The 24,729-nt window shown below is 48.9% G+C and overlaps 1 long non-coding RNA gene across 2 annotated transcripts; it reads left to right on the top strand.

Annotated features, from left to right (window-relative positions):
- Positions 1 to 9,859: 9,859 nt before the first annotated feature.
- LOC114209807 (uncharacterized) lies at positions 9,860 to 23,352 on the top strand. Of its 2 annotated transcripts, none has more exons than XR_003609419.1 (4): positions 9,860 to 10,391; positions 19,352 to 19,525; positions 21,767 to 21,945; positions 22,935 to 23,352. It is a non-coding gene; the product is annotated as an uncharacterized LOC114209807 (long non-coding RNA). The 2 variants fall into 2 exon arrangements; XR_015768967.1 differs by having other exon boundaries at positions 22,196 to 23,352.
- Positions 23,353 to 24,729: the final 1,377 nt, after the last annotated feature.

Below are 24,729 nucleotides of genomic sequence, written 5' to 3'. Positions count from 1 at the left end.
TGAAGGTGCCTTTTAAACACAAGTCATGCCACAAATGTCCCTTCATGATGGAACGGGTTTATGGTCTGGGAAAAGCCAAGTTCAATCTATATAGTTACTGGCTCTGGGCTCGGCACTTGCCTGGAGGATGAAGGTGGAGAGACAAGGTCTTTGCCTCTCAAAGAGTTCTCTCAAAGGGAGACGGGCTGTGGCAGAGGTGAAAAATTGTTCCCCTCCGTCACCTCCTCCCCTCCTCTCTCACTGTGGGAGAACCCCTGAGTTTTCGGCCGGGCGTGTGGCAGCCCAGAGTAAAGACTGCGTTTCTCGGCCTCCCTTGCACCTCGGCATAGCCATGGGCCAGCAGAGAAGCAGACGGACTTGTAGACTGCACACTGTCCCGACCCTTTCCCCCTTCCGGGCCACTGGAAAGAGACGTTGGGGGTGGCGAGCCAGGCTGGACGGGGACACCCTCCTGGACGGCGGAACAAGACAAAGGAAGCCCAGCACCCTGATGACTTCGCAGAGCAGAGCCATCCTACCTGCTCGGGCTCTCTCAGGAGAGAAAAATGTACTTCCATCTTGTTCAAGCTGCTGTTATATTTGGTCTCCCAGTTAGAGTTAGGGCTGCCAAAACCTATTCCTTGCCTAATTTAGGCTAACCGGGACGTAGAGTACTGTCATAGAACGTATTCACGCGTGGGGCACTGGCTTCCCAGTCAGGCGGGGTGGACACAGATCTGCAGACGGGAAAGTCAGTGCCCCCTGTGAGGCTCTGGCAGCAGATCTGGTAGACCTGTCCTCTATGAGTGATAGCGTGATAGGAAGACCACACGCCCTCTGAATGGCTGAGTGCTGATTGCTTCATGCTTCTTTCAGCCGATTCCCAGAAAAGACGGATGAGCTCAGGTGTGACTTAGTTGGTAAGAGGCGATGGAAGGCGGTACCGGTCTGCTAAGGGAGCACGTCCTGCCTGCAGTCTGGGTTTGGTAACTTGGAGCCCTGCTGAGTGCTGAAAGCCAACTGTTCTTTCTCTACCCCAAATGGAAGGGGTGACCTAAGCTGGCTTTGAAAAGACAGCCTTAGTAGGAGTTAAGACTATGGCCCTGAGCCTTTCCCAAGCTTTCCTGGTTAAGAACTTGCTCTCTGCCAGGCAATGGGAGCCAGCCCCACAGCCAAGATCAGATTAAGGGTGTTTCCTTCCCACCCAAGCCTATTGTCTCAGATGGCCTGAAGATAGCAACCATTAAGCTAAGAGAGGGGTCTGGGCGGAGTACAGGAGCCAGTAAAAATACAGCCAGAGTTTTCAGCCTGACAAACTCTGTCGGGACAAGACCTTTGGCTGGAGTTACCTGCACATGGAACTGACTAGAAGCAAATAGTCTGGAAACCTAAGGGAGGCATATTCTTTAACGTCCACTTCAGATGTAATTATGGAAGATCATCATGACCCTAGTAAGAGCCTCCCAGAGGGCACAGCCAGGGGCCAAGGAGGACAGTGACCAAAGGGGTTACTTCTAGAAAACAGACGGGCGGGAAGTCTTTCTTCTAACTGGCCTCATTTGGTAATTGCTATGGACTCGTGCCATCCACATAGTTTCCATTGTTTTCTTTTCTGAGTTAGAGTTATTGTTTTTTAATTGTGGTATGTGGTTCTTGTTCCATCGTCGTGTATTGGAGGAGGTGGGAGGGCAGATAACTTGTCTTTTAGTGTGTTGGTCTCCAGGCTGCAAGTAACCACATTCAGACCTGATTGAGGTGTTGGGTGCAGGACAGTAGGGTACTTGGGGTTGTTGGCCTTGAAAGGTGGGGTTTGAGTTTTATATGTGAAGGAGCGGGTAATCACAGACAGTTGGGTTGCTAAAGGGGTGGACTGTGGCAGAGGTTGCTAATGGAGCCCAAGACCATTTTCCCCTTCCCTCTCATGATCATGTAACAGCTGGCTTTTAGTGAAGCACCTTGCCACCCAGGATAAAACTGCATTTTCAACAGTCTCATGTGGAGTTATATGTGATGAAGCAACTACGTTTTGGCCAATAGGATGTGCATAGAGTGTGGGTACAAGTTCTGGATCATACTGTGAGAGGCCGAAGGTACTTTCCCCTCCCCTTTCCCCTGCCTGATGGCTGGAGGGCAGAGACGTTAGACAGCCATATTGGTCCACACACAAGAGGGCGAAACAAGACAGAAAAAGTTTGGGTCCCAACACCTCAGAGCTGAGCCAGCATGCCAGTTAGGACTTTTATGTGAGACAGAAATAAACTTGCTCAAACCACTGGTATGGGGTGGGGGTGGTTTTGTTTCTGTTTGTTTTTGTTAGAGCAGCAGAGCCTCTAAGCTGCTGTGGATGCACCTCAATCCCTGCAGGACAATGGGGTACGTGATCTAGTAGAGTCACATGTAAGGTGCTGCGGCAGCACAGTGGAAAGAGTCCTTATTTCTGTTTGGGGGAAATCTGGGGAGACTTCCAAGAGGGGATGGTTGAAATGAGTCTTGAAGGATGACAGACTTTTTCAGACACACGAGTGAGGTGAAAGGGAAGGACATCCTTGATAGCTGGACAGTTTGAGCAAAGGCTCAAAGTAGCGAAAGCACCTGACAAATGGTTCAGATACATAAGGAGAGGGGAAATCCAGGGAGATGGGGCTGGTGAGGTAGATGGGGCTAGCTGTGCAGGACCTTGAACGTCATGATATGCCGTTCAGACTTTGCCATTTGGAACTGCTGAGGGGTTTAACAGGGAAGTACCATGATCTAATTTTTGTTTTGTTTTCAAAAAAGATAAATCTGGCAACAGTGTGTAAGATGGATTTAGAAGAGAGAGCTTGGGGGCAGAGGGAAGGAACTTTGTAAATATAATATAAGCCAGTTCTGATTTTCCCACAGAAACAGTATTATAATAGAGGATTATGCTCCTGGCCAAGGGCCTGATATGCAAATTTTTATAGAACTGACTATAAAACCAAATGCAAGTAGTGATAATGATATACCCACAATCTGTACATTACAAAGTTTCTAAATAGCATATGAATAATTAAATAGGGCCACACAGTAACCAACCACAAAGATGTGTATGTATAATATAATACAGTCCTCAGTCTCATTTCTGCCTTTTAAGAAATTTATTGTATCACAAAAGCAATCTCTGTTTATTTTTTAATGGATTTATTGAGGTATAATTGACCTGTAATAAACTGCACATTTTTAAAGTGTATAATGTGATAAGTTTTGACATGTTTATAGCCCTTGAAACCATCGCCACAGTCAAGGAGGCAAACATTTCCATCACTCTAGAAGCTTCCTCCTTTGTAATTCCTTCCTCCCACCCCTTCTCCATCTCCTCCATCCTTAGGCAATCACCCATCTGCTTTCTGTCACTAGAGATTAGCTTGCATTCTCTGGAATTTTATATAAATGGAATCATACAATATGTCCTCTTTTTTGTCTGTCTCCTTTCTCTGAGCATAATTATTTCTGAGACTCATCCATGTTAACAGTATGTATCAACAGTTAATCCCTTCTTAATGCTGAGTCATATTCCATTGTATGGATATACCACAGTTTATCCGTGCCCCTAGTGGTGGACATTTGGACTGTTTCCAGTATTTTACTATTACAAATAAAGCTGCTATGTGCATTCATGAATAAGTCTTTGTGTGGACATATGCTTTCATTCCTCTGGGTAAATATCTAGGAGTGGAATGGCTGAATCACACGATAGGTGTATGTTTAACTTCTTAAGAAACTGCCAACAAGTCTTCCTAGGTGGCTGCACCATTCTGTATTCCCCAGCAGCAATGTAAGAAAGTTCCAGCCACCTGACATCTTCCTTAGCTGTTGGTGTTTGCAGCATTCTAACTGGTATGTAGTGCTGCATTTTTCAGGGTTTTCCTTTGCATTTCCCTAATAACTAACGAGGTTGAGCATCTTTTATGAGTTTACTTTTTATCTATGTATCTTCTTTGATGAAGAGTCTGTTAAAATTTTTGGCCTGTTTTTAAATTGGGCTGTTCATCTTCTTGCTAATGAGTCGTAAAAGTTCTCTATAGACTTTACCAGGGACTGTTTCAAGTACTGCTTTAATATTTGCTTTGCAAATGTTGATGAATTTAATCTTCTCAACACGCATATGATGTAAGTACCGTGATTTTCCTTCACTTATACAAGAAGATTGAATAACGGGGCACCTGGGTGGCTCAGTCGTTAAGAATCTGCCTTTGGCTCAGGTCAAAATCCCAGGGTCCTGGGATCGAGCCCCACATCGGGCTCCCTGCTCAGAGGGAGGTCTGCTTCTCCCTCTCCCACTGTCTCTCTCTATCAAATAAATAAATAAAGTCTTTAAAAAAAAAAAAAAAGGTTGAATAACCAGTCCCAAGTTCGCTTCCCCGGAAATTGATCTCCGGGATTGATGTCTGAGATTGATCTCCCAGAGCGGCCTGTGCTTTTGCTGTGATGTTCCACGGCCTCTCTATGTGCATATCCTGTTCTTGCTTTAATCCTGCAGTGATTCATAAGGTTCAAGAGCGCTCACACCAGAGTGGTGGGATTTGGAAGTCCTCTTTTGGGGAAGATTTTCATGGCGAACTTTTGAAGAGACTTGGAGGCAGAGTCCCTATTGCTGAGTTGATGCACCAGCTCAGGGATGCTATCAAGGTTCTTTCAACTAAAATGCTCACTATTCTGTCTGATTGAATGCATTACCTTTTAAATTCTTTTTTAATACTTTGTGATACAGCAATCTGAATGTCTGATCCAATTCATTTTGAGTCTTGGTATTCACAATGGCCATAGCTGTAAGAGATACCTACCAAATGATGGGCACACATCATGTGTCGTGCCCATTAAATCACGACATTTATAGTTCACTCCCGTCCATCCATTGTGCAATTTAATTGACATTTGGCTGGTACATTTCCACCTTTCCTGATCTGAAACAGTTACTCTTGCAAAATAATTGGAAGGTTTTGTGTGTTCATATTTTTAACAAATGGATTCAAAATTCTCTTAAATTCTTTATCTGAAAAATTTTCCAAGCTATTCCTTTAACTGTGTAGATAGAATTTTTAATAGGTGACATATTACATAGTTTTCAATAAAACTTATGATGGAAACCTTATGATGGAAACATTTCCAAGTAATTATTTTCAAAATGCCCTCTTCTTAGCATACATTTTATTTGAAAAGCTGTTCCTCTCTTACTGTTTAAATATTCCCTACAGCATGGTAGGGTGGATTAATTTTGTCTGAAATATCTGCTGGGGTCACACACTACTAATAGTCGCTTATGGTAGAAAAGGTCAGAGAAGCTAGGACCCATTCACATTTCCGTAAGAGAAAAGTGCCCCAGTCATCCTTAAATTTGATTCCCAGAAGGCCCGTGAGCTAAGGAAGAGTTTCCTATTATACCCCTCTTGTTTACAAAGTATGCAAATATTCTTGTCTAAGGCATTGTTTTTATAAAACCAACCACACTGATAACCCGCTGGAGCACTTACACAGTAATAAATGAAACCATTCATTGAACGTGGGCCAAAGTGGAAAGGTGCTCCCCACCCCCCACCCCCACCCCCACCCCCACCCCCCCCACACACAGAGGAGCTCGCCCTCATCCTCAGGGTTCCTAGACAATCTTCCGGAACTCAGGATGGCCTGAAACGGGGACTGATGGAGGGCATCATGTCAATCTACTTATTAAATATTAGCTAAGTCTTAAATTTCTAGATTAAAAAAAAACAAACCACCTGACTCAGTATTTATATGCCTCACCCAAAGGATCATATTGCACACTTTGCTTTGGAGACCAAGATTTAGGGAGGGAGTTTGTGTGGGATCAGCTGGGAGAAGCCTGCCTGCCGGTTGCACTGTGAATGCAGGAGGGCCCCCCTTTGGGGGAGTCACAGCTTTTCCTTCCATTTAGAAGGAACGCCCAGGTTTCCAAACCCCTCAGCAACTGGTACCATCTAATAGGGACAGAGATCACCTTCTCCTCTGCCCCCTCCCCCTCTGGCCACCTCTCAGTGGGGTCCTTTGAACCATGGACGGTGGGGAGAGGGCACCAGAGGTGGGAAGGGGCTGCCTATTCTGTGGGGTGTTTTCTCAGGGGGGCTCCCGGGTGCACCTCTCCCCAGGAGGAGCCTCCTGTTCACGGCCAGTTGAGGGGTGAGGACTGAGCTGCAGGTAGCAGCTGCGGGTGTTGGCAGGGAGCAGAGCCCTAATGTGGGGCCTCATCACCCCAAACCTGGAGTCATCCCAGGAGGCAGGACCTGGCAAAGGGCTTCTCTTCACTGCTGCAGGCTTTACAGAGCCCTGGGCTTGGAAGATCCTGTGTAAATACTTGTCGGATTTACTTGAATGGAGCTGAAATCTCATTTCCTGATTCCAGCAAGATTGGAAGTGCAGGCTGGGTGGGCTGGGTTCTGATTCCTGGGGGGTTGGGGTGGGAGGGACGCCAGGCCTGCTGGGCAGCTCAGCCCTGGGAGGGATGTCCTGAATCTGGAAGAGCTTCAGTCATTCCTTCCTTTTGCCTGCCTCTACTTGTCTGAGGGTGCCCAACCCAGGTGAGGGTCCCTGGTCCTCTTGGATGCAGGGAAACGGCAGGAGGGAGGGGCCAGGAGGGACAGGGAGGAGCCAAGTGCAGAGCCCTAGGGAACGTGTGTGCGTGTGTGTAGAAGCTGAGTTTCCACTGGACAGTCTTGGGCCCCGTCTTGATCTTCCAGTATTTTCCTCCCGAGGCAGCTTCACAGCCAGTTCCGCCCTCGTTGGCCTGGTGCGTGGGGAATGCACCCTATTCTGACCACGGGGAAGACCTAGGCACATGTGCTCCCGTGTGCTCAGAAGCCTCACCTGTCCTCGGTGCACTCACGCCCTCACCTGCATCCCTACTTGCAGACCTGCCCCGCCAGCCCCAGGCACACGTGTGCCGCCCCGTGTAGACATACATGCACACGCGCCTGTCTGCACTTGGTCAGACCGACTGTACGTGCACCTCCAGAGACAGCCAGTGCCCCCCAGACACGTGTCCTCCCTTAGGCACAGAAAGCCAGCCCACAGGTCCCACTTGGAGGGACATGAAACAGACGGGGTCCCCCAGGCTGCGTGCTTCTCCCAGGCTGGTGTCCACCACAGTCAAGAGCCTCATACAGCTGCTGGCATGACACAGGCCCCCATTGTGCTCCCAGGCACAGGGGGACAACGAGGGCCTGTTTCCGCCTGCTCCCCACAACACCGCCCCGGCCGCGGGGGCCTGGGAGCCCAGCCGCCTGTTTCAGAAGATGAGGGAAACTCCCCACAGGCCATGTTCTGAAGGAGGACTTCTTGGGGAACCCCAGGCTGAGGGAGGAGATGTAACTCCTGCCCTCAGGGACCCAGAGAGTGGGAAGGGAGATTTGGGATTTGCACTTGACCTGTCCGAGGCGGGCACAGACCCTTGCAGTTCTGGGAGGGGAGTTCTGATTGCTTATCAGATCAGGGCACGGCCACTGTGTGTGAGCCTGAGTTTTGAGGGTGTGGAGGCTGCAGCCTGCAGACCACTTGAACCTGTGGATCAGTTCTGCTAATCCCAGGTAAACCTGGTTTCTCTTGCCCCTGCTTTGCATGCTAAGGAAGGCCTCTGTTATGGACCGAAGTTAGGGGCCCCCGCAAATTCACACACTGAAGCTCCCAACCACCCGGTGTGGCTGTACTTGGAAATGGGCCCTCTGAGGAAGGAATTGAGGTTCAGTGAGGTCATCAGGGTGGGGCCCTCACCCAATAGGACTGATGTCCTTGTAAGAAGAGGCAGAGACACAAGAGATGGATTTCTGTCGTTCTGTATCTGCCCAGAGGAAAGACCACGCGAGCACGCGGTGCGCAGGCCATGGTCAATGAGCCATGAAGGGAGGCCTCTCATTAGGAACCCAATCAGTGGGCACCTTGATCTTGGACTTCCAGCCTCCAGAACCGGCAGAAATAAATGGCTGTTGTCTGAGCCACCCAGTGTGTGGTGTTCTGTTCTGGCAGCCGGAGTGGATTAATAAGCTGCTCTGTTTCTCCCCAGCCTCGCTGGCCTATGGCAGCTTTGTCTCAGACCTGCACCAGCGCCCGACACACATGCACAGGACGGGATTTCACCCCACGGCCCTTTCGGGTCAGTGGGTTTCCCCAGCAACCGGCCTCCCACGGCAGTCCTCTTAATCAACCTCTGAGCTTCTTTGAATGGGTTTCTTTACTCACTGCTCTGAGGACAGCAGATTCTACGAACTGACATTTTCTAGGGACTTGTCCTCCTCAAAGTGCTCTTTCCTTCCAAATCTGTGTTTTAAAGCATGCCCCAAATGGCATGGCAGCGTTTTACATGGTGATTCCGGTTACCATCTGCAGAGTGCTTGCTCTGTCCTCGTCGTGGGGGGGTGGGGGAGATGGGAACGACCCCACCCCAGGCTGTCTCCTCTGGGCAGCCATTCCTTCGCTCCTGCTCTGGCTCTTCCTCTCGGAGCCGCCTTCCCCACCCACGCTAATCCAATCCTTGGCCACCACCCCTGCTTGGGGCCAGCCCTCCTTTCCCGCATGTTACCTCCCACCTTAGAAAGTCAGCAGCCTCACCTGTGTGATGCCAGTTGACCGAGGGCCTGCTCTGTGCTAGCTTCCTTCTCTCTTTCCATCCTCAATGGTAACCCCTTTGGGTAGTTTCTCTCATCATCCCCAGTTTACAGGCGAGGAAACTGTGGCTCACTGAGAAAAAGTTCCTCTCCTAGAACCAGCCAGCTGGGGAAGGAGCTGGGTTCACACCGGGGCTCCTGATAATAATCTGCGTCGTTCCTCACGCCCCGCCCCTGGCCGTGCCAGGCCCTCTGTGCCTCTCCCGACCCACCATCCCCGAGCCATTGGCCCCTTCACTCTGTCTGGCCCACCGTTCGCTCCCCTGGCTACCGGTCTTCTGGACTCTTTATTTTCATTCCACTAGGACATCACCCCAGGAGTCCCCAGCACCTACAAACAGCCTGCACACGGTGGACTCTCAAATATATTGGGTGAAGAAATGAACTGTTGCAGGGCGCCTGGATGGCTCAGTCAGTTAACCGTCCAACTCTTGATTTTGGCTCAGGTCAGGATCTCAGGGTTGTGGTGCTCTGAGCTGAGTGTGGAGCCTGCTTAAGATTCTCTCTCTCCTTCTCCCTCTGCCCCTCCCTCTGAAGAAGAAGAAGAAGAAGAAGAAGAAGAAGAAGAAGAAGAAGAAGAAGAAGAAGAAGAAAAGAAAGTAAAAAAAAGAAATGAACTATTTTTTCCCAACTAGGAAGCAGTATGCTCATGCCTGGCTTCTGCCCCTACACCATAACACCCAGCATGGGGCTGGGCACACCGTGGGACCGCCTCATGACCCACTGGACACTCCTGAGGGTCCTCCTCTTGCTTCCAGCTGCTTGTTATAAAACCCCCAGCTGAGCCAGGTGAGCGCTCCTGACCCCCCCACCCCCGCTGCCAAAACTGACTTTTGCCATGTTTGCTAATATTCCTTTCCTTTTCTCCTCGCAATCAACATTAGCTTGGCTAGCTCCCTTCCCTCAGCCTGATAAGGATGGGGTAACAGCATCTGGACAAACTTGGGGTGTGCTTTTCTTGCCTTGTCAGAACAGCAGCTCCTATCTGGCTGGCAATGGGCTGGGAGCCAGACCCCAACAATGGAGGCCTTGTGAGCTGGCCCCTGGGGTATGCTGGGAGCCTGCAGGTTAGCACACACACAACCCTTCCTGGTGCCACCTTCTTATCTCCTGCCACCGAGCCCTTGCCAATGCCGAGGCTGCAACCCCACCCCTGTAATTGCGTGTCCTGATAGAGCATTCCTGGGCTCCGGCCACCGTTAAACATTGACTTAAGATGCGGGGGGCAGTCACCGCAGACTATGGGGGCTCCTAACTGGGGGGGGGTCCTGCCTGGATGTCCCGCACTTCTCCTCCCAGGGGCCCTGGGCTGACTGAGAAAGCTACAGCACAAGGCGGGCGTCCTTGGCTTCCCATACCTCTGAGTGAGTGTGTTGTGGGAGCCCCCCCCCCCGGGCCCTTTCGGAAGGGAAGGTCTTAGCCCCCCTTTCTTTCTCAGGCTCCCTCCCTGCTTAGGCCCAGCCTCTCTTCCCATCTTTCTCTTTCTCCCTGGGTCTTGTCCCACGGGGGGGAGCTCGGATGGAGGCTCTGCTGTCCCGGTCCCATCCAGGACTTGCCCTCTCTGGGAAAGCTAAGCTAAGGGGAAGCAGCAGGCTCCGAACCCCCTCCCGCCCGTCCCGAGAACACCCTCCTGGCTTCACCAGGCCCCCAGGGCTGTGTGCCCCAAACAGCAGCGAGGACGTGCTGGGGTATGTAACCGGCAGACCCCCGCTGGCCGAGGACCCCCAGTTTAGAGGAGGACATAGTTACCCAGCATGTCTTCCAGTGGCCAGTGTCGTGGTAAGTGACAGGGGAGTGCTGATGTAGGACTCGCCCAGTGGAAATAAGCGTTGGGTACTTTGCACTGCGGCCCACGTACACCTCCGGTCATGGTGTGGTTTGCTGCCTCACTGGCCTGGTGCAGGAGGACGCCTCTGGTGGCCGTGTGAACCGCCGCAGGGGAGGGAGGGTGAACGTGTGGAGCCCGGGGCGGGGGTGGGGTGGGGGGGCACCGTCGGAACAGTACAGAAAGAGGTGATGGGGGGTGGGCGACAAGCCAGCAGTGGGGACAATGGAGAAAAGGAACTGGTTCCAGGCTGACTGGATGGTAGACTCTGAAGGTGAGGGTACGGAGGCTGGCTGGAGAGGGAGGAGGTTTCTGGCCTGAGCTGCTGGGTAGATGGAGGAGCCATTTCTATATGGAAAGAGTGGAGACAGCACATATTTGGGGCCGGGAGGGGACCCGAGAGTTTAGCTGAAGCACGTTATGTTTGCGATGCCCGGGAAATAACCCAGCATCAGTGTGCCTTACTGACGTGGCACAGAAGCACATCCCCCATGGCAAATGTCTCTGGTTGGACTGTCCCTTGCATGGCTCCCCTCCCCCAGTGCACAGCAGGGCAGGACCTCGGGCGGGACAGTCAGGGCCCCCCACCGCCCGGACGCAGAGATTGGTCTTGGAGTGGGCACACAGCCACTCGGGGGTGCCGAAGAAGAGAGGGTTGCAGTCTTCTCTGAGTTTGTGAGCTGTAAGGAAATGGAGGGCTGGAGCTGTCGGTGGGTGGTAGAGAGGCCACCACACGGATTGAGGCAGCCAGAGAATGGAACCAGCACGGGAAAATGGAGTCAGGATTCGGAGAGGCTGAGCTCTGGTCACACCCTTCGAACTTCTGGATCCATCCATGTCTAAAGTTAGATCTGCTGGGGGCGCCTGAGTGGCTCAGTCGTTAAGCATCTGCCTTCGGCTCGGGTCATGATCCCAGGGTCCTGGGATGGAGCCCCACATCAGACTCCCTGCTCCGCGGGAAGCCTGCTTCTCCCTCTCCCACTCCCCCTGCTTGTGTTCCTTCTCTCACTGTGCCTCTCTCTGTCAAATAAATAAATAAAATCCTAAAAAAAAAACAAATAAATAAAAAAATAAAGTTAGATCTGCTTTTCGATCCATTATGTAAACTAATAAAATCTTTTGATTTTCCTGGAAGCTAGTTCTAATACTTCTGCCTGCCACTGAAAGACAAGGCATAAGACTCCCACAGCATCCCAGAGGAGATGTCAGTCAGGTGGGCCTCCCGGAGCAGAGACAGATGCAAACGTGGGGGAAGCCAGGTGCTGGGGAAGGACAGCCAGGGGGGCAATGGCTGGAGAGGGACACGGAATCAAAGGACACATGTGGCAGGAACTCCCAAATGATTCCAATATTCACTTTTGCTTTCTTTCTCGAGTTTTTAGCCGAGCACATGGCCATTCCCAGTAAGTGTGACCGTGAGGCTAGGTCTGGATGAAGAGATGTGCGCACAAGTCCTGTGGGGGCTCTCCATTTCCCACTGGGTGCCATTGGCGCTCCAGCCCACAGCCTGGCAGAGGACACTGGTGATACTGCCCAGTACCCGGTTCAAAACCAAGGCACCCCTTCCCCTCATCCCCCATCGCCAAGAGTGTTGTCTGCTCTCACACAGTTCAGTTGAGTCTTTCTCTAGAAACCACTTTGCCCAAAGTTATGCCTCCTCCCTGGGGGGATCAAATGGGGGTCTGCATCCAATGATGGGTGGGATTGCAAGCCCAGCTCCTGGCCTCCACGGAGACAACTTGGAAGGCCACCCCAGCTTCCAGTGCTCCCATGAGGCTGGCTGGGTCCTCTGTTGGGGCTGCCTCACCTTTGCCAAGTCTTGCTTCCAACCTCCCTTTCACGAGGGTTTATCCCAAGAGTACCCCCCATAAAACACCTGTCTGCAAATCTCCGCCTCAGAGTGGGCTTCCTGAGCAATCCAACTCAGGACAGAAGCTGTCTTATGCTGTGATGGGAGCAGCCTGTGGACGACAGTGAAGTAAACAGTACAAGAAGCCCGAGCCCTCCAAATGCACTAACTGCGGTATTAGCCCTGAACCATCAACTTCCACGGTAGAAAAACAGACTTGCAATGGGGTTTGAGGTCTCTTTGTTATGGCAGTCTAAACACGTTCTGATTGACATAGAATTTGTTTTCAGGAAGCAGGATGTTGACGTGGCAAAATTGTAAGCGTGAGGCATTGGGCTCTTGTCAGACAGTGGGTCAATACCTCAGGTTGCAAAGCTGAGGACCGTGTTTTGCCGAACAATTGCTAACACTATGTCTTGTGGTATTTTGGAAGACAGTTCCCATGCCTCTGGAGCCTCTCGTTCTAGAGCAAGGGGTTGGAAAAGGTACAAATGTCGGTGGGGATAGTCTTCTTCACACATTTGGCAAGATCCTTAGGAGACATACGCTCAGAATAGAGACAGCAGTTCACAAGCAGAGATGAAAACGAATGGAGCTCTGTTAATGGAGACCCTTCCTGCCTGTGGCCGGTAATCTAAGCTGGCGGAGAATCCAGTATTTGAAGCTTGCACGTGCTGAGAAAGCCAACTGCTTTTGTACCCCAAACTGAAGCAATGACATGAGGGGGCCCTCAAGAGGCAGCTTCCCCGGGAGGTAAGACTGTGGTCTGAGCCTTTCCTGACTAACTCAGTGAAGAAGTCCCCACCAGATAAGAAAGAGTCAGTCCAGAGGTCCAGATCACATGAAAGGTGCTGCTTTTCCCCTCGGGCTTACTATGTTAAGGAACCTTACCAACTATCATTAAGTTAAGAGAGGGTAGGATGGACTTGGTGTACAGGCAGGTAAGTAAATCGGCATCAATGTGTCTTCAGGCTTAAGAACTGGGTCTAGATCAGCTTTTTGGGTGGGGTTACTGGTGCATGGAACAGATGGGAAGTAAACTAACTTTCTTTTTTTTTTCTCAAGATTTTATTTATTTATTTGAGAGAGAGAGAATGAGAGATAGAGAGCACGAGAGGGAAGAGGGTCAGAGGGAGAAGCAGATTCCCTGCTGAGCAGGAAGCCCGATGTGGGACTCGAGCCCAGGACTCCAGGATCATGACCTGAGCCGAAGGCAGTCGCTTAACCAACTGAGCCACCCAGGCACCCAGTAAACTAACTTTCTTAAAATAGCTTTATTGAGATCCAGTTCACATTTAACAAAGTTCACCCTTTTAAAGTGTACAATTCGGTGGTTTTTAGTATAGTCACAGAGTTGTGCAACCATCACCACTAGCCAGTTCTAGAACATTCCCATCACTCCCAAAAGAAACCATGTACCCATTGGCAGTCAATCCCCATTCCTCTCTCCCCCAGGCTGGCAACCACTAATCCATTTTCTGTGTCCATGGATTTGCCTATTTCTGGACATTTCATGTAAACAGAAATCATACAAGATGTGGCTTTTTGTGTCTGGCTTCTTTCATTTAGCATAATGTTTTCTAGTTTCATCCATAGGGTAGCATGTATCAGTATTTCATTCCTTTTTATTCCACTGTATAGATATATTTTGTTTATCCATTCATCAGCTGATAGACTTTTAGGTTGTTTCCACTTTTTGGCTGTTACGAATAATCGTGCTATAAACATCCGTGTACAAAATTTTATGTAGAGGTGTATTTTCAGTTCTCCTTCGTACACAGCTAGTAGTGGGATGGCAGGGTCATAAGGTAATCCTGTGTTTAACTTTTTGAGAAACTGCCAGACTGTTTTTCAACTGCAGTATCTCACTGTGGTTTTTATTTGAATGTCCTCGTCAGCTAATTATGTTGGGCTCTTTTTCATGTGTTTATTGACCATTTGTGGATCTTCTTTAAAGAAACATCTATTCAAATCTTTTTTCCACGTTTAAATCGGATTATTTGTTCTTATTGTCGAGTTATAAGTGTTCTATATATATTCTAAATTCAAGTCCCTTATCAAATACAGAGTTTGCCAATATTTTCTCCCATTCTGTGGGATGTCTTTTCACTTGCTTGATAGTGTTCTTTGAAACACAAAGGTTTTAATTTTGATGAAAACCAATGACTTTCTTTCTCTTCCTTCCTTCCTGCATTCCTGCATTCCTTCCTTCCCTCCTTCCTCTCAGATTTTTATTTATTTGACAGAGAGAGCCAGAGAGCACAAGCTGGGGGAATGGCAGAGGGAGAGGGAGAAGCAGGCTCCCCACTGAGCAGGGAGCCTGACTCCGGGCCTGATCCCAGACCCCCGGTACCATAACCTGAGCTGAAGGCAGACACTTAACCGACTAAGCCACCCAGTCTTTCTCTCTTTCTTTCTCTTTCTTTCTTTCTTTCTTTCTTTCTTTCTTTCTTTCTTTCTTTCTTTCTTTTTCTTTCTCTTTCTCTCTTCTTTCTTTCTTTCTTTCTTTCTTTCTTTCTTTCTTTCTTTCTTTCTTTCTTTCTTTCTTTTCTTTCTCTCTTCTTTATTTCTTTTCTTTCTTTCTTTCTTTTCTTTCTTTCTTTCTTTTTCTTTCTTTCTCTCTTTCTTTCTTTCTCTTTCTTTCTTTTCTTTCTTTCTCTCTTTCTTTCTTTCTTTCTTTCTTTTCTTTTCTTTCTTTCTTTTCTTTTCTTTCTCTCTCTCTCTCTTTCTTTCTTTCTTTCTTTCTTTTCTTTCTTTCTTTCTTTCTTTTCTTTTCTTTCTTTCTTTTTCTTTCTTTCTTTCTTTCTTTCTTTCTTTCTTTCTTTCTTTCTTTCTTTCTTTCTTTCTTTCTTTCCTTCTTTCCTTCTTTCCTTCTTTCCTTCTTTCCTTCTTTCCTTCTTTCCTTCTTTCCTTCTTTCTTTCTTTCTTTCTTTCTTTCTTTCTTTCTTTCTTTCTTTCTTTCTTTCTTTCTTTCTTTTCTTTCTCTCACTCTTTCCTCCCTCCCTCCCTCCTTTACTTCCTTCTTTCCTCTCTTCTTGTGCTCTTGGTGCCATATCTAAAACAAACAAAGAAAAAGTAAAAAATAATGTTTAATCCAAGATCACTAAGTTTAACAATTGCTTTTCTTACATTTAGGTCCATGACCCATTTTGAATTAATTTTTGTACCTGGTGTGAGGTAGAGATCTAACTACATTCTTTCAAATGAGGTTATCCAGCTGTTCCTGCATCACTTGTTGAAAAGACTATTCTTCCCCCTTGTGTGTTTGTTTCTAGACTCTCAATTCTATTCCTTATGCCAGTACCACACTGTCTTGATTACTATAGTTTTGCAGTTAAGTTTTGAAATAGTAAGGTTGGTGTAAATCTTTCAACTTTGCTCTTCTTTTTCAAGATTGTCTTGGCTACTCTGGACCCTTTGCAATTCTATTTTAATTTTAAGATCAGTTTTCAACTTCTGCAAAAAGGCAGGTAGATTTTAATGGGGATTACATTGAATCTGCAGATCATTTGTAAATTTTTTTTTATTAAAGATTTTTATTTTTATTTTTGGACAGAGAGGGAGAGACAGCGAGAGAGGGAACACAAGCAGGAAAGTGGGAGAGGGAGAAGCAGGCTTCCTGCCGAGCAGGGAGCCCGATGGGGGCTTGATCCCAGGACCCTGGGATCATCACCTGAGCTGAAGGCAGATGCTTAACTGAGCCACCCAGGCGCCCCTGTAGATCATTTGAAGGAGTATTGACATCTTAACAATATTAAGTCTTTCAGTCCAAGGACACAAGATGACTTTACATTTATTTAGGTCTTCTTTAATTTCTTTTTTTTTTTTAAATATTTTATTTATTTATTTTTTTAAAGAAAGAGAGAGTGTGCCAGTGGGAGGAGGGGAGAGGGAAAGGGAGGGAGAGAATTTTTTTTTTTAAGATTTTATTTATTTAATTTTGAGAGAGAGAGAGAGAGAGCATGTGCAAGAGCGGGTGGGGGGAGGTCAGAGGGAGAGGGAGACTCCCTGCTGAGCAGGGAGCCCAATGCAGGACTGGATCCCAGAACGCTGGGATCATGACCCAAGCCAAAGTCAGACACTTAAATAACTGAGCCACCGAGGTGCCTGGGAGAGAGAGAATCTTAAGCAGGCTCCACACTCAGCACAGAACCTGATGCGGGGCTTGATCCCACGACCCTGAGATCATGACCTGAGCCAAAATCAAGAGTCGGACCCCTAACTGACTGAGCCACACAGGCGCTCCTGGTCTTCTTTAATTTCTTTTAATGACATTTTGTAGTTTTCAATGTACAAGCCCGGAACCTCTTTTGTTAAATGTACTCCTATTTTATACTATTATATATGATTGTAAACAAAATTATTTTCTATATTTAATTTTTGTAGTGTTATAGTAAGTTATTGAGAGGACTTAATTGGCCACAGTCTACAAGCCTGGCCTGTGCAACTTTGGGATTTTTCAACTCCTAAAGAAAACCATGAGCTCCCAAACCTGCACCAGCCAGGAACCGGCTGTGCAAGCTGTGTCCTCACTTCCCCCAGAAGGGCGCATTCTCCAATGCCCTCTTCATTTGTGGCCCCTAGAGGACTAGGAAGGAACTCCCAGAAGGCAAAGCCAGGGGCCACAGGGAATAATAGATAGAGGAGATGTTTTCAGGTAATCAGTACCAAGGAACCTACTCCTCAGGGAGGCTGGGAATCTTTGGAAATCTTGCCCCAGGGAATCTACTAATCGCTGTGTTCCTGCTTCGAGTTTTCTAATTTTTCCTTTCCAAAAGGCAGTTTTAATTATGGTTCTTGGGGTCTTACCTCCTCTTGTATATACCTATTGCTGGTGGAAGGGGTAAATAGATAACTTGCTTTTTAGTTTATATGTCACTGGATAATATCTGAACTCCATACCAAGATCTGACAGTCCCCAAGAGGGCCTGGGCTTTGAGCTGGTTGCAGTAATGGATGGGACTGGAGCTCCTAGGTGGCTCAGTCAGGCATCTGCCTCAGGCTCAGGTCATAGGCTCGGGGTCCTGGGACAGAGCTCCACATCAGGGTCCCCACTCGGCGGGGAGTCTGCTTCTCCTTCTTCCTCTACCCCTCCCTACCACTCGTGCTTTCTCTGTCTCTCTCTCAAATAAATAAATAAAATCTAAATAAATAAATAAATAAATAATGGATGGAACCCTGTGGGTCTGGGGTGTGGGCAGGAGATTAACATGTTCCGTGGGGTGGGGGAAGAGTGTGTTTATGTGGATGGCCAGAGGGGCAGGCCATGGCAGGGAACGATAGTTTTTCTGTGGTAGCCACTCTCCTCTTCTTCAATAGTGGAATATTTAAGTGGCCACTTTTGCTGCCCAGCAAAAGACTGTATTTCCTAACTTCCTTTGCAACTTGGTGTGCATTTTGATCAAGTCCGAGGACAATGCGGTGGGAATGGACATGATGCATGCCACTTTCAGGCCGTGCCCTTCAATGGAAACAGGACTGTTTTCTCCTTCCCTTTTCCCTTTCCTTCTGGCTGGGAGGCTGAAGTGCTGGCAAGGGCTGGAGCCTCCATCTTGTAGGGGAACTCAGAGCAACAGACTGAAGAAGCTACCATATCACCCCTACCCTGCCTTCCTAGCCTTCTCATGCAGGAGTGAAACTTCTACTTATTTGATGCACTGTCTTTGGGGACTTCTCTGTTATAGCAGCCTAACTGTTAACCTAACTAATACAGGAAGTGTGTCTGTTTTTAAGATGGGAGAGACTACAACATGTTTCTATGCTTCTGGAAATGCCCAATTAGAGGCAGAGGGACTGATGAGCAGAGAGTGGAGGGATAACCAAGGAGCAGAATCCTTGAGGAGATGAGAAAGGGCGGGATCCAGGGAGCAGGGGATAGAATTCTTCTTGGGCTGAAGAAACTGGGATGCTTGTTCCATTGTGACAGGAAGAATAAGAAAAAAATTGTTGTAGACACAGAGAGATTTGTGGATTAAGCGGTGGGAGGATGAGAGAGGTTCAATATATTTGCAAGCAAGTAATGTCATGATAACACATGGAATCTGTATTTTATTGGACTCTTCCACACAGCACTGGTTCCCTGACACTCACCATTGATCCTTGCATGGCTTATTTTTATTTAATCAGCTATTTGTAATGATGTAACAGACACCTGCAAAATCACCACCCAAACAAAAGCCTTGACAATGACCCACATCTTACATATGGTTCCTCTTCCTTATTCCACCCCCGGCCTCCCCGACCCACAGTGACTGTCATCCTGAATTCTATGTACCACAGTCCCTTGCTTTCCTTTTATATGGTTTTATTATGCCTATGTACATTTCCAAATATTATATGCCTACATTTTATATTAACTGTTTGTAACCTCAATAAAAGAGTATCATTCTCCATGTAATCCTTGGGGGTTTACATTTTTCGGTTAATTGTATATTGCCAAGATGTATCCATTTGTTTTCTGTTGCCGTGGCTCTTAACCTGCTGTATGGTATTCCGTTGTGTGAATACACCACAGTTTATTTATCCACAAGCCAGAGAATCTGGGAAAGGAAAGTGAAGGCAGGAGGGGGCTGATGGATAGAGAGAAAGTGAAGGAATCAGCAAACTGGAGAGTTCTCTGAAGCCAGAGAACTATTTAGGGGCTCTTGGGCCAGGGAGCTGAGAGGCTCAGAGGTGATGGATGGAGAGGGCAGCTGGAATTTCTGATTTCAGAAGTGAGGCTTCAGGTGACCATAAGGTCTTCAGGGATAAATGTGGTGATGGAAAGCTAAGGCTGGAATTATCGGAGATGACAGTGACGGAAGCGAGAGGTCAGGGTGTGGATATGTTTGTTTAGGATAGTGGCAGGTGGGGGAGTAGAGGAAAAGATGAAGAGGTTGGAGCTGGGGGTCTTCCATGGGGGAGGGAGCACAGCCAGGAGGCTGGGAGACGACCAGGATCAGGAGGGAGGAGGGTAGAGCTGGAAGCAGGAGTGTCAATGGTGCGGGGTTTTGCGAGGGCATGGGAGTACGGGCTGGAAACGACAATGAGGAGTAATTAAGACAAACTCCACCTTTTGGTCTTCAGGTGCAGAGAATATGAGAATAAACAGCCTCCCTTGAGAGGGCTGCAGGGAGATGGTGGCTCAGGACCAGAAGAGGAGGAAACATTCCAAGAAGAACTTGAAAACAGGGGAGTGTGCTGACTGGCGCAAGAGCTCCTGAGTGCATTGTGCAAGAGAAGAGGGGAGGGGTACAGCAGGTGAGGCAAGCAGGCGGGCCGGGACTCAAGTGAGGCGGGCAAGCTGTGGTGGGAAGGGAGACCCTAGCTCTCATGGAAGGCCAGCCTTGGCTATCCCTCACAAGCTAGGAGCAGGGTCATCACTCGGCATCATGCCCCCCACGCCACTGTGTCACCAGCCCTGTTTGTCCCTCATTCCTGATGGATCTCATGGGGATGGCAGTGGGGGACCAAAAGTCAATACTCTTTCCTTGGGTCCAATGCTGGGGTCAGGGGAAACCAGTGTGGAGAATGGCCCGGGTTAGAGGTGGGACCAGAAGTCTTGCCTCCACCTTCAGAGGGATCCAGAGATGCAGTCTGGAGACCTCATGTCGTCATCTTCCTGCCAGTTCAGTTAGGGCCTGCTGGTTCCCGTAGCCCAAGGCTGGTCCAACTTGCCCTATGAGAAGTTTTCTTTTCATAACCAGTATGAGGGTAGAGACTCCATCTTGGCTTTCAGGGAGGCCTCTCTGAGGGAGGAGGTTTGGAGGGAAAGAAGAAGGGGTAAAGCCAGCTGCTTGGGAGCCAAGGATGGCTGTAAGAAAGACATGGGCCTGCCGGCCATTGTTCTTAAACACAATCCGTACAGAAGAAAGGAAAAAAGCCCAGCCCAGCCCCAGCCTGTGTCTCTGTGGTCTGAAGCAATGTTTCCTTCTGGATTTCCCAGTTGGGCTCACCTCAATTATCCTTCAAGTATAAAAGCTTGGCATGAGGGTGAGGAATCATCTGACATAAAGTCCTCCTATTATTTTCTGTGCCTCACCTCCTGCAATGACCTCAAATATGACCAGCCACTGCCTCTTCCCCATCCCAGAAACCCAGAACCTTCCAAGCTGATGCTCTCTTTTCCCTCCCTCAGAACCACAGGCTATAGAAGATCCTAGTAGGAGCCCAGTAATGGAACACTCCCAGGTGGCAGGAGAAGAGGCAGTTACGGGCAGTTTTTCCTTTTCCTCCATTGCTTAGTTCTCAGGAAATCTGTGCCCCCAGTTCTCTGTCTCAGGGGGAGATGGGCTATCTGCTGTGCTCACCCACCCTAATGCAGGGGCGCAGCTCCTATCATGGAGGCAGGGAGGGGCAATGACTATATTTATCTGTGGCTCTAGCTCTCAGGAACCCCCCAGTCTGATGAGGGAGCCATGACCTCCCCATTAAAGAACGCCCTGGGCCAACGCAGTCTGGTCTAACCCACAGGCAAAACACTTTGGAACTTGGCCCTCGAGAACGGAGTCAGGATGTAGGGAGAAATAAAACATAACTTTGTAGGTAGGCAGAGCAGATCTGGCCCTGTGATGTGCCTTGTCACATTCTCAGCGAAGTGTGGGCTGGTCACAGGCAGCGTTTTTCTGGGTTTGGATTGGAGGTATCTGAGTCAGGGAACAAATTCAGTGCTGGACACAAGCGATATGGTTTTCAGCCTACAGCAGTGGGTACCGAGAAAAGGTCCGAAGACACATTGCCTAAAATACACACTTGGCTGACGTTAACAGAGACTCAAAATAAGAGCGGCTCAAACAAGATAGATGTTCATTTCCTCTTGTGTAGCAGTCCCGGCATAAACAGTTCAGGGCCAAAACGGCACTAAGGACTCAGGCTTCGCCTAACTTGCTACGGTGCCCTCTATGGGTCCTGTTCTCGCCGGAAGATCCTAGGTGGTTCACCAGCACAAGGGCTTCCAAATTGTGGGAAGTAGGGGGGACAAGGGTCAAGAGAGACTGCTCCCCTCTTTTTAAGGACAGCCTCTGGAAGCGCGCCCCTTGTTTTGCTCACACCCTACTGGTCAGAACTCTTAGGTACCGGGCTAGCCTTCGCCGCAAGGGAGCCTGGGAAATGTAGTTTTTATTCCAGGCAGCCATGTATCCGGTAAGCACTTTTTGTTCTATTGAAGAAAAGGAAAAACTGTGACCGGGAGCCACCTGGTAGTTCTGCCACATGAAACCCCAAGTGCATGGTAAAGAGCTTCTTAGGTCTATCTGCCCTGTACCTCATTCCTCCTGGCCACAGGGTTGGGCAAGTGACTCAGTCTGAGAAAATCGTAGTTAACACATTCCCCTGGCCACAGCGTTGGTCCAGGACTGGGCACATGACTCAAGCAGAGCCAATCAGAGTTCTTCCTCAGGACTTTTGCCTAACCAAATCTGGTAGCATGGCGCAATTTCCTTTTTGGTCCTGAAACCATGAGAAAGCAATCCTGAGCTGCCCACAGTGATTTTTCCTTACCAGAGGAAGACAAAACCTGTCTGCTCAAGAAATGGTGCCGCCAGCCTCTGAGAGACACAGGGAGGAGAGAATCACCCAGCACGGGGAGTAGGCCTCATTCTAGACCTCCCTGGGGCCTGCTTTTTATCCTTGCCCTGATTGAGCCGGCTCCTCAATACCACCTTTCGCCAAGCTGATTCAAGGTGGGTTCTGGCCATCGGCAACCCAACGTCCTGACTTATCACAGCATTGAAAGTGATGTTTTTTTCTCCCTGGGGGAATCAGTGGGGTGGGGGTGGGAGGTAGACACAACTAAGATTGACAACCTGAAAGAAAAGAATGTGGGCTCCAGCCAAGCCCTATCTTTCTCCTGCACATTTGGCCCGAAGCATCTTAAAGTTCCCACACAGCATCTCACAGTAACTGGCTGCTGGGTTTCTTTGCATTTTCCAGTTGGTCCTGTTTCCTGCAAGAAGCCAGCGCAGCTGTGAGGAGGGGGCCTGAGGAGGGGCAACCCTTACAAAGGGCCCTTTCTCAGCGGGTCCAGGCTGTTATCAGCCAAACCTAAACTCTGAATCACCTGCATCCGTGGGCAGCCCCGTAGGTGGGGTGCTTGATTCCCCCTCTGGGCCTTCCTGCGTCAGGACCTGTGAGTGGGGGCGGACTCTCAATAAAGGTTCATTGTTTTCTGTCCCCTCACACTATCATGGTTCTGTCCAAGACCTTCCTGAGCCCCCCTCTTCCTCTTCTCTTCACTCATCCCCCGGCCCTGGCCCTGGTCCCTCTGGGCACTCTCCCATCCCCACCCCACCTTGTAGACCAGCATAAACTCCTCAGGCAAGATGGGGTGGAGGCTGAGGAGACAGGAATGTGCAGGAGCCTTCTCCCTCCAACTCGGTCCGAATGAGGACCGAATCTGAGAATGCCCTGTATTTCTGAACCTGTGACCGCCCCCCACACACACATACATAATTCCCTGGGTCTCTTGAGTCCCCTACCCCCCACAGACAGCAACCAAGCTGTCCTGGGCCTGCGGTGTCACCTGGTGGCCAGCCTTGGAACTGTCTGGCTCCCAACCTCTCCTCCACTTCCTTTATTGGGGGGGGGGGTTGTAGCAATAGGGACACATATGTGCCCTAATCTCCATTTTCTCTCTGTTTTTGTTCTTTCTTTGTTTTTGTTTTTACCACAGTTCAGTTCAGCTCATTCTTCCTCAGGCCATCTTGAAAACCCAAATCATCCACCCTTGAATCTGCTTTTTTCATCTCCTTTCTAACAGCTCTACCCGTTACCTCAGGAGTCCTTTCCCCACCGTTTACTGTCTGCCCAAACAATCCCCGCTGACTGTCAGGATGGAGCCAGGCTTGCCCCTGTGTCAAGAAAAAGGCAGACTGCATGTCAGAAAGATTAATTAGAATGATGAAGAACAAAGGCTTTCAGCCTCTAAAGCCCCTGAAGAACAGCTCGAAGTTCCCTCAGAACGTCCCACCCTTCTCCTTCTACTCCTGTTAAGAAACCTGCTTTCCCTCAAGCACCAGCTTTCAAGAGAAAATAAACAGACTTTTCTAGATCAGCATTATTGTTTTTCCATTTCTACCTACAGGTCTTGCAACAGTAGGGTTCTCTTTTTTTCTGCCTGTGGCAGCCCAGCTTTGTGACAGGCATTTACCACCTGACCTGGAAAACAGCCCCGTTCATGCCTCTGAGTCCTCAATTTTCTATTGGCTCATTGTGTGGAACGCCATTCCATTTCACAGAAACAAAGTTTTGAAATATAACTCATCCGTAAGCTGGGACTGCCCGATTGTAGACATTTAAGATCATGAGATACTTTCCGGGGCAAGATGGGGGCTGCTTACTGTTGTTTTAGACAGGCTGATGCAGGAGGATGATCTGATTTCCCAAGAAATGGAAATCTTGACACACACACCCCCCCCAACACTAGAAGCCTTGTGGCTTCCAGAATGGGCTCAGCCAGTGGAATAAGGTTACAGGGAGGGGGTGTGGAGTGAAGAACTCAGGCTGTGGACACAAAGACCAGGTAGAGAGAGTGTGAGAAGAGCTGAGCTGAGTGCAGGGTGCTGGAGAGAAGTCTTAGGACCAAGGACTGGAGAGACACACCCAACTAACATTTATCAAGCACCTGCCACACGTCAGGAAGGACCCAACAGGGAAACATGTGGGTGCCCCAGGCAGGCTAATAATTTTATGTCCCCTCAAAGTGATATTCTTTTACTATCAGTTCAACTTGAATGCAGTGGACTTGGCCTCTGCTTAGAAGAAGGGGGGCATGGACAGAGAAGGGGATCCCCATTGGCAACACTCCATCTTCCCTGAGTGGTTCAGCTCTGACCCCACACTTGCATGCTGCAATTAGACGAACAAAATCTTTTTAGAAACCCCGCCCCACCCTCCTTAGAAAACCGCTTAGAGACCAACTGTTGTTACTCTAGCCTGCTCTTTTTGGGGTCCACCCACCACCCCATTGCGAGTAGCTCATTAAAGCAGAGTATGCAACTGTCCCTTAGAGGAGTTCCAGGCATGGTTTTCTTCATCTCCTTACATTTCCAGTGGTGTCTGAGTGCCTCATAAAGATGGCACCCTATCTAGCCGTCATGGCTGCCTGACCCCTTAAACCAGCCCTGGTGTTGGGTGCCGAGCATGCTGTCACCCTGCCATATAAGTCTCATGATCTCCATTCTACCTGCTGAAACTGAGGCTGAGGGAGGTTAGGTGAGCTGCCCAAGACGCCCATGGCTGTAAGTCTCACCTTGGAGCTGAGATCTGAATTCGGGCTCACCCATGTTATTCCAAAGCCCAGATCTTCTTCACTTCCTCCCCCTCCCCTAGGAGAAGATGGGAAGAAAAAGCCATTGAGAGCTGAAGGATGGGCCCTCTGAGGAGAGACAGGAGGTGGAAGTTTGAACAAGGAATTGTGACAAGCTATCAGAGACCCAGTGGGTGCCAGGAAGCTGGGTGCCCGGCCG

This window comes from Eumetopias jubatus, unplaced genomic scaffold (assembly GCF_037043125.1).
Source record: "Eumetopias jubatus isolate StellerSeaLion01/CBP00866 unplaced genomic scaffold, mEumJub1_p1.0 scaffold_9, whole genome shotgun sequence".
Taxonomy (NCBI): domain Eukaryota; kingdom Metazoa; phylum Chordata; class Mammalia; order Carnivora; family Otariidae; genus Eumetopias; species Eumetopias jubatus.
Note: the sequence above shows the minus strand (reverse complement) of the source record. Positions and strands in the feature narration are given on the sequence as shown.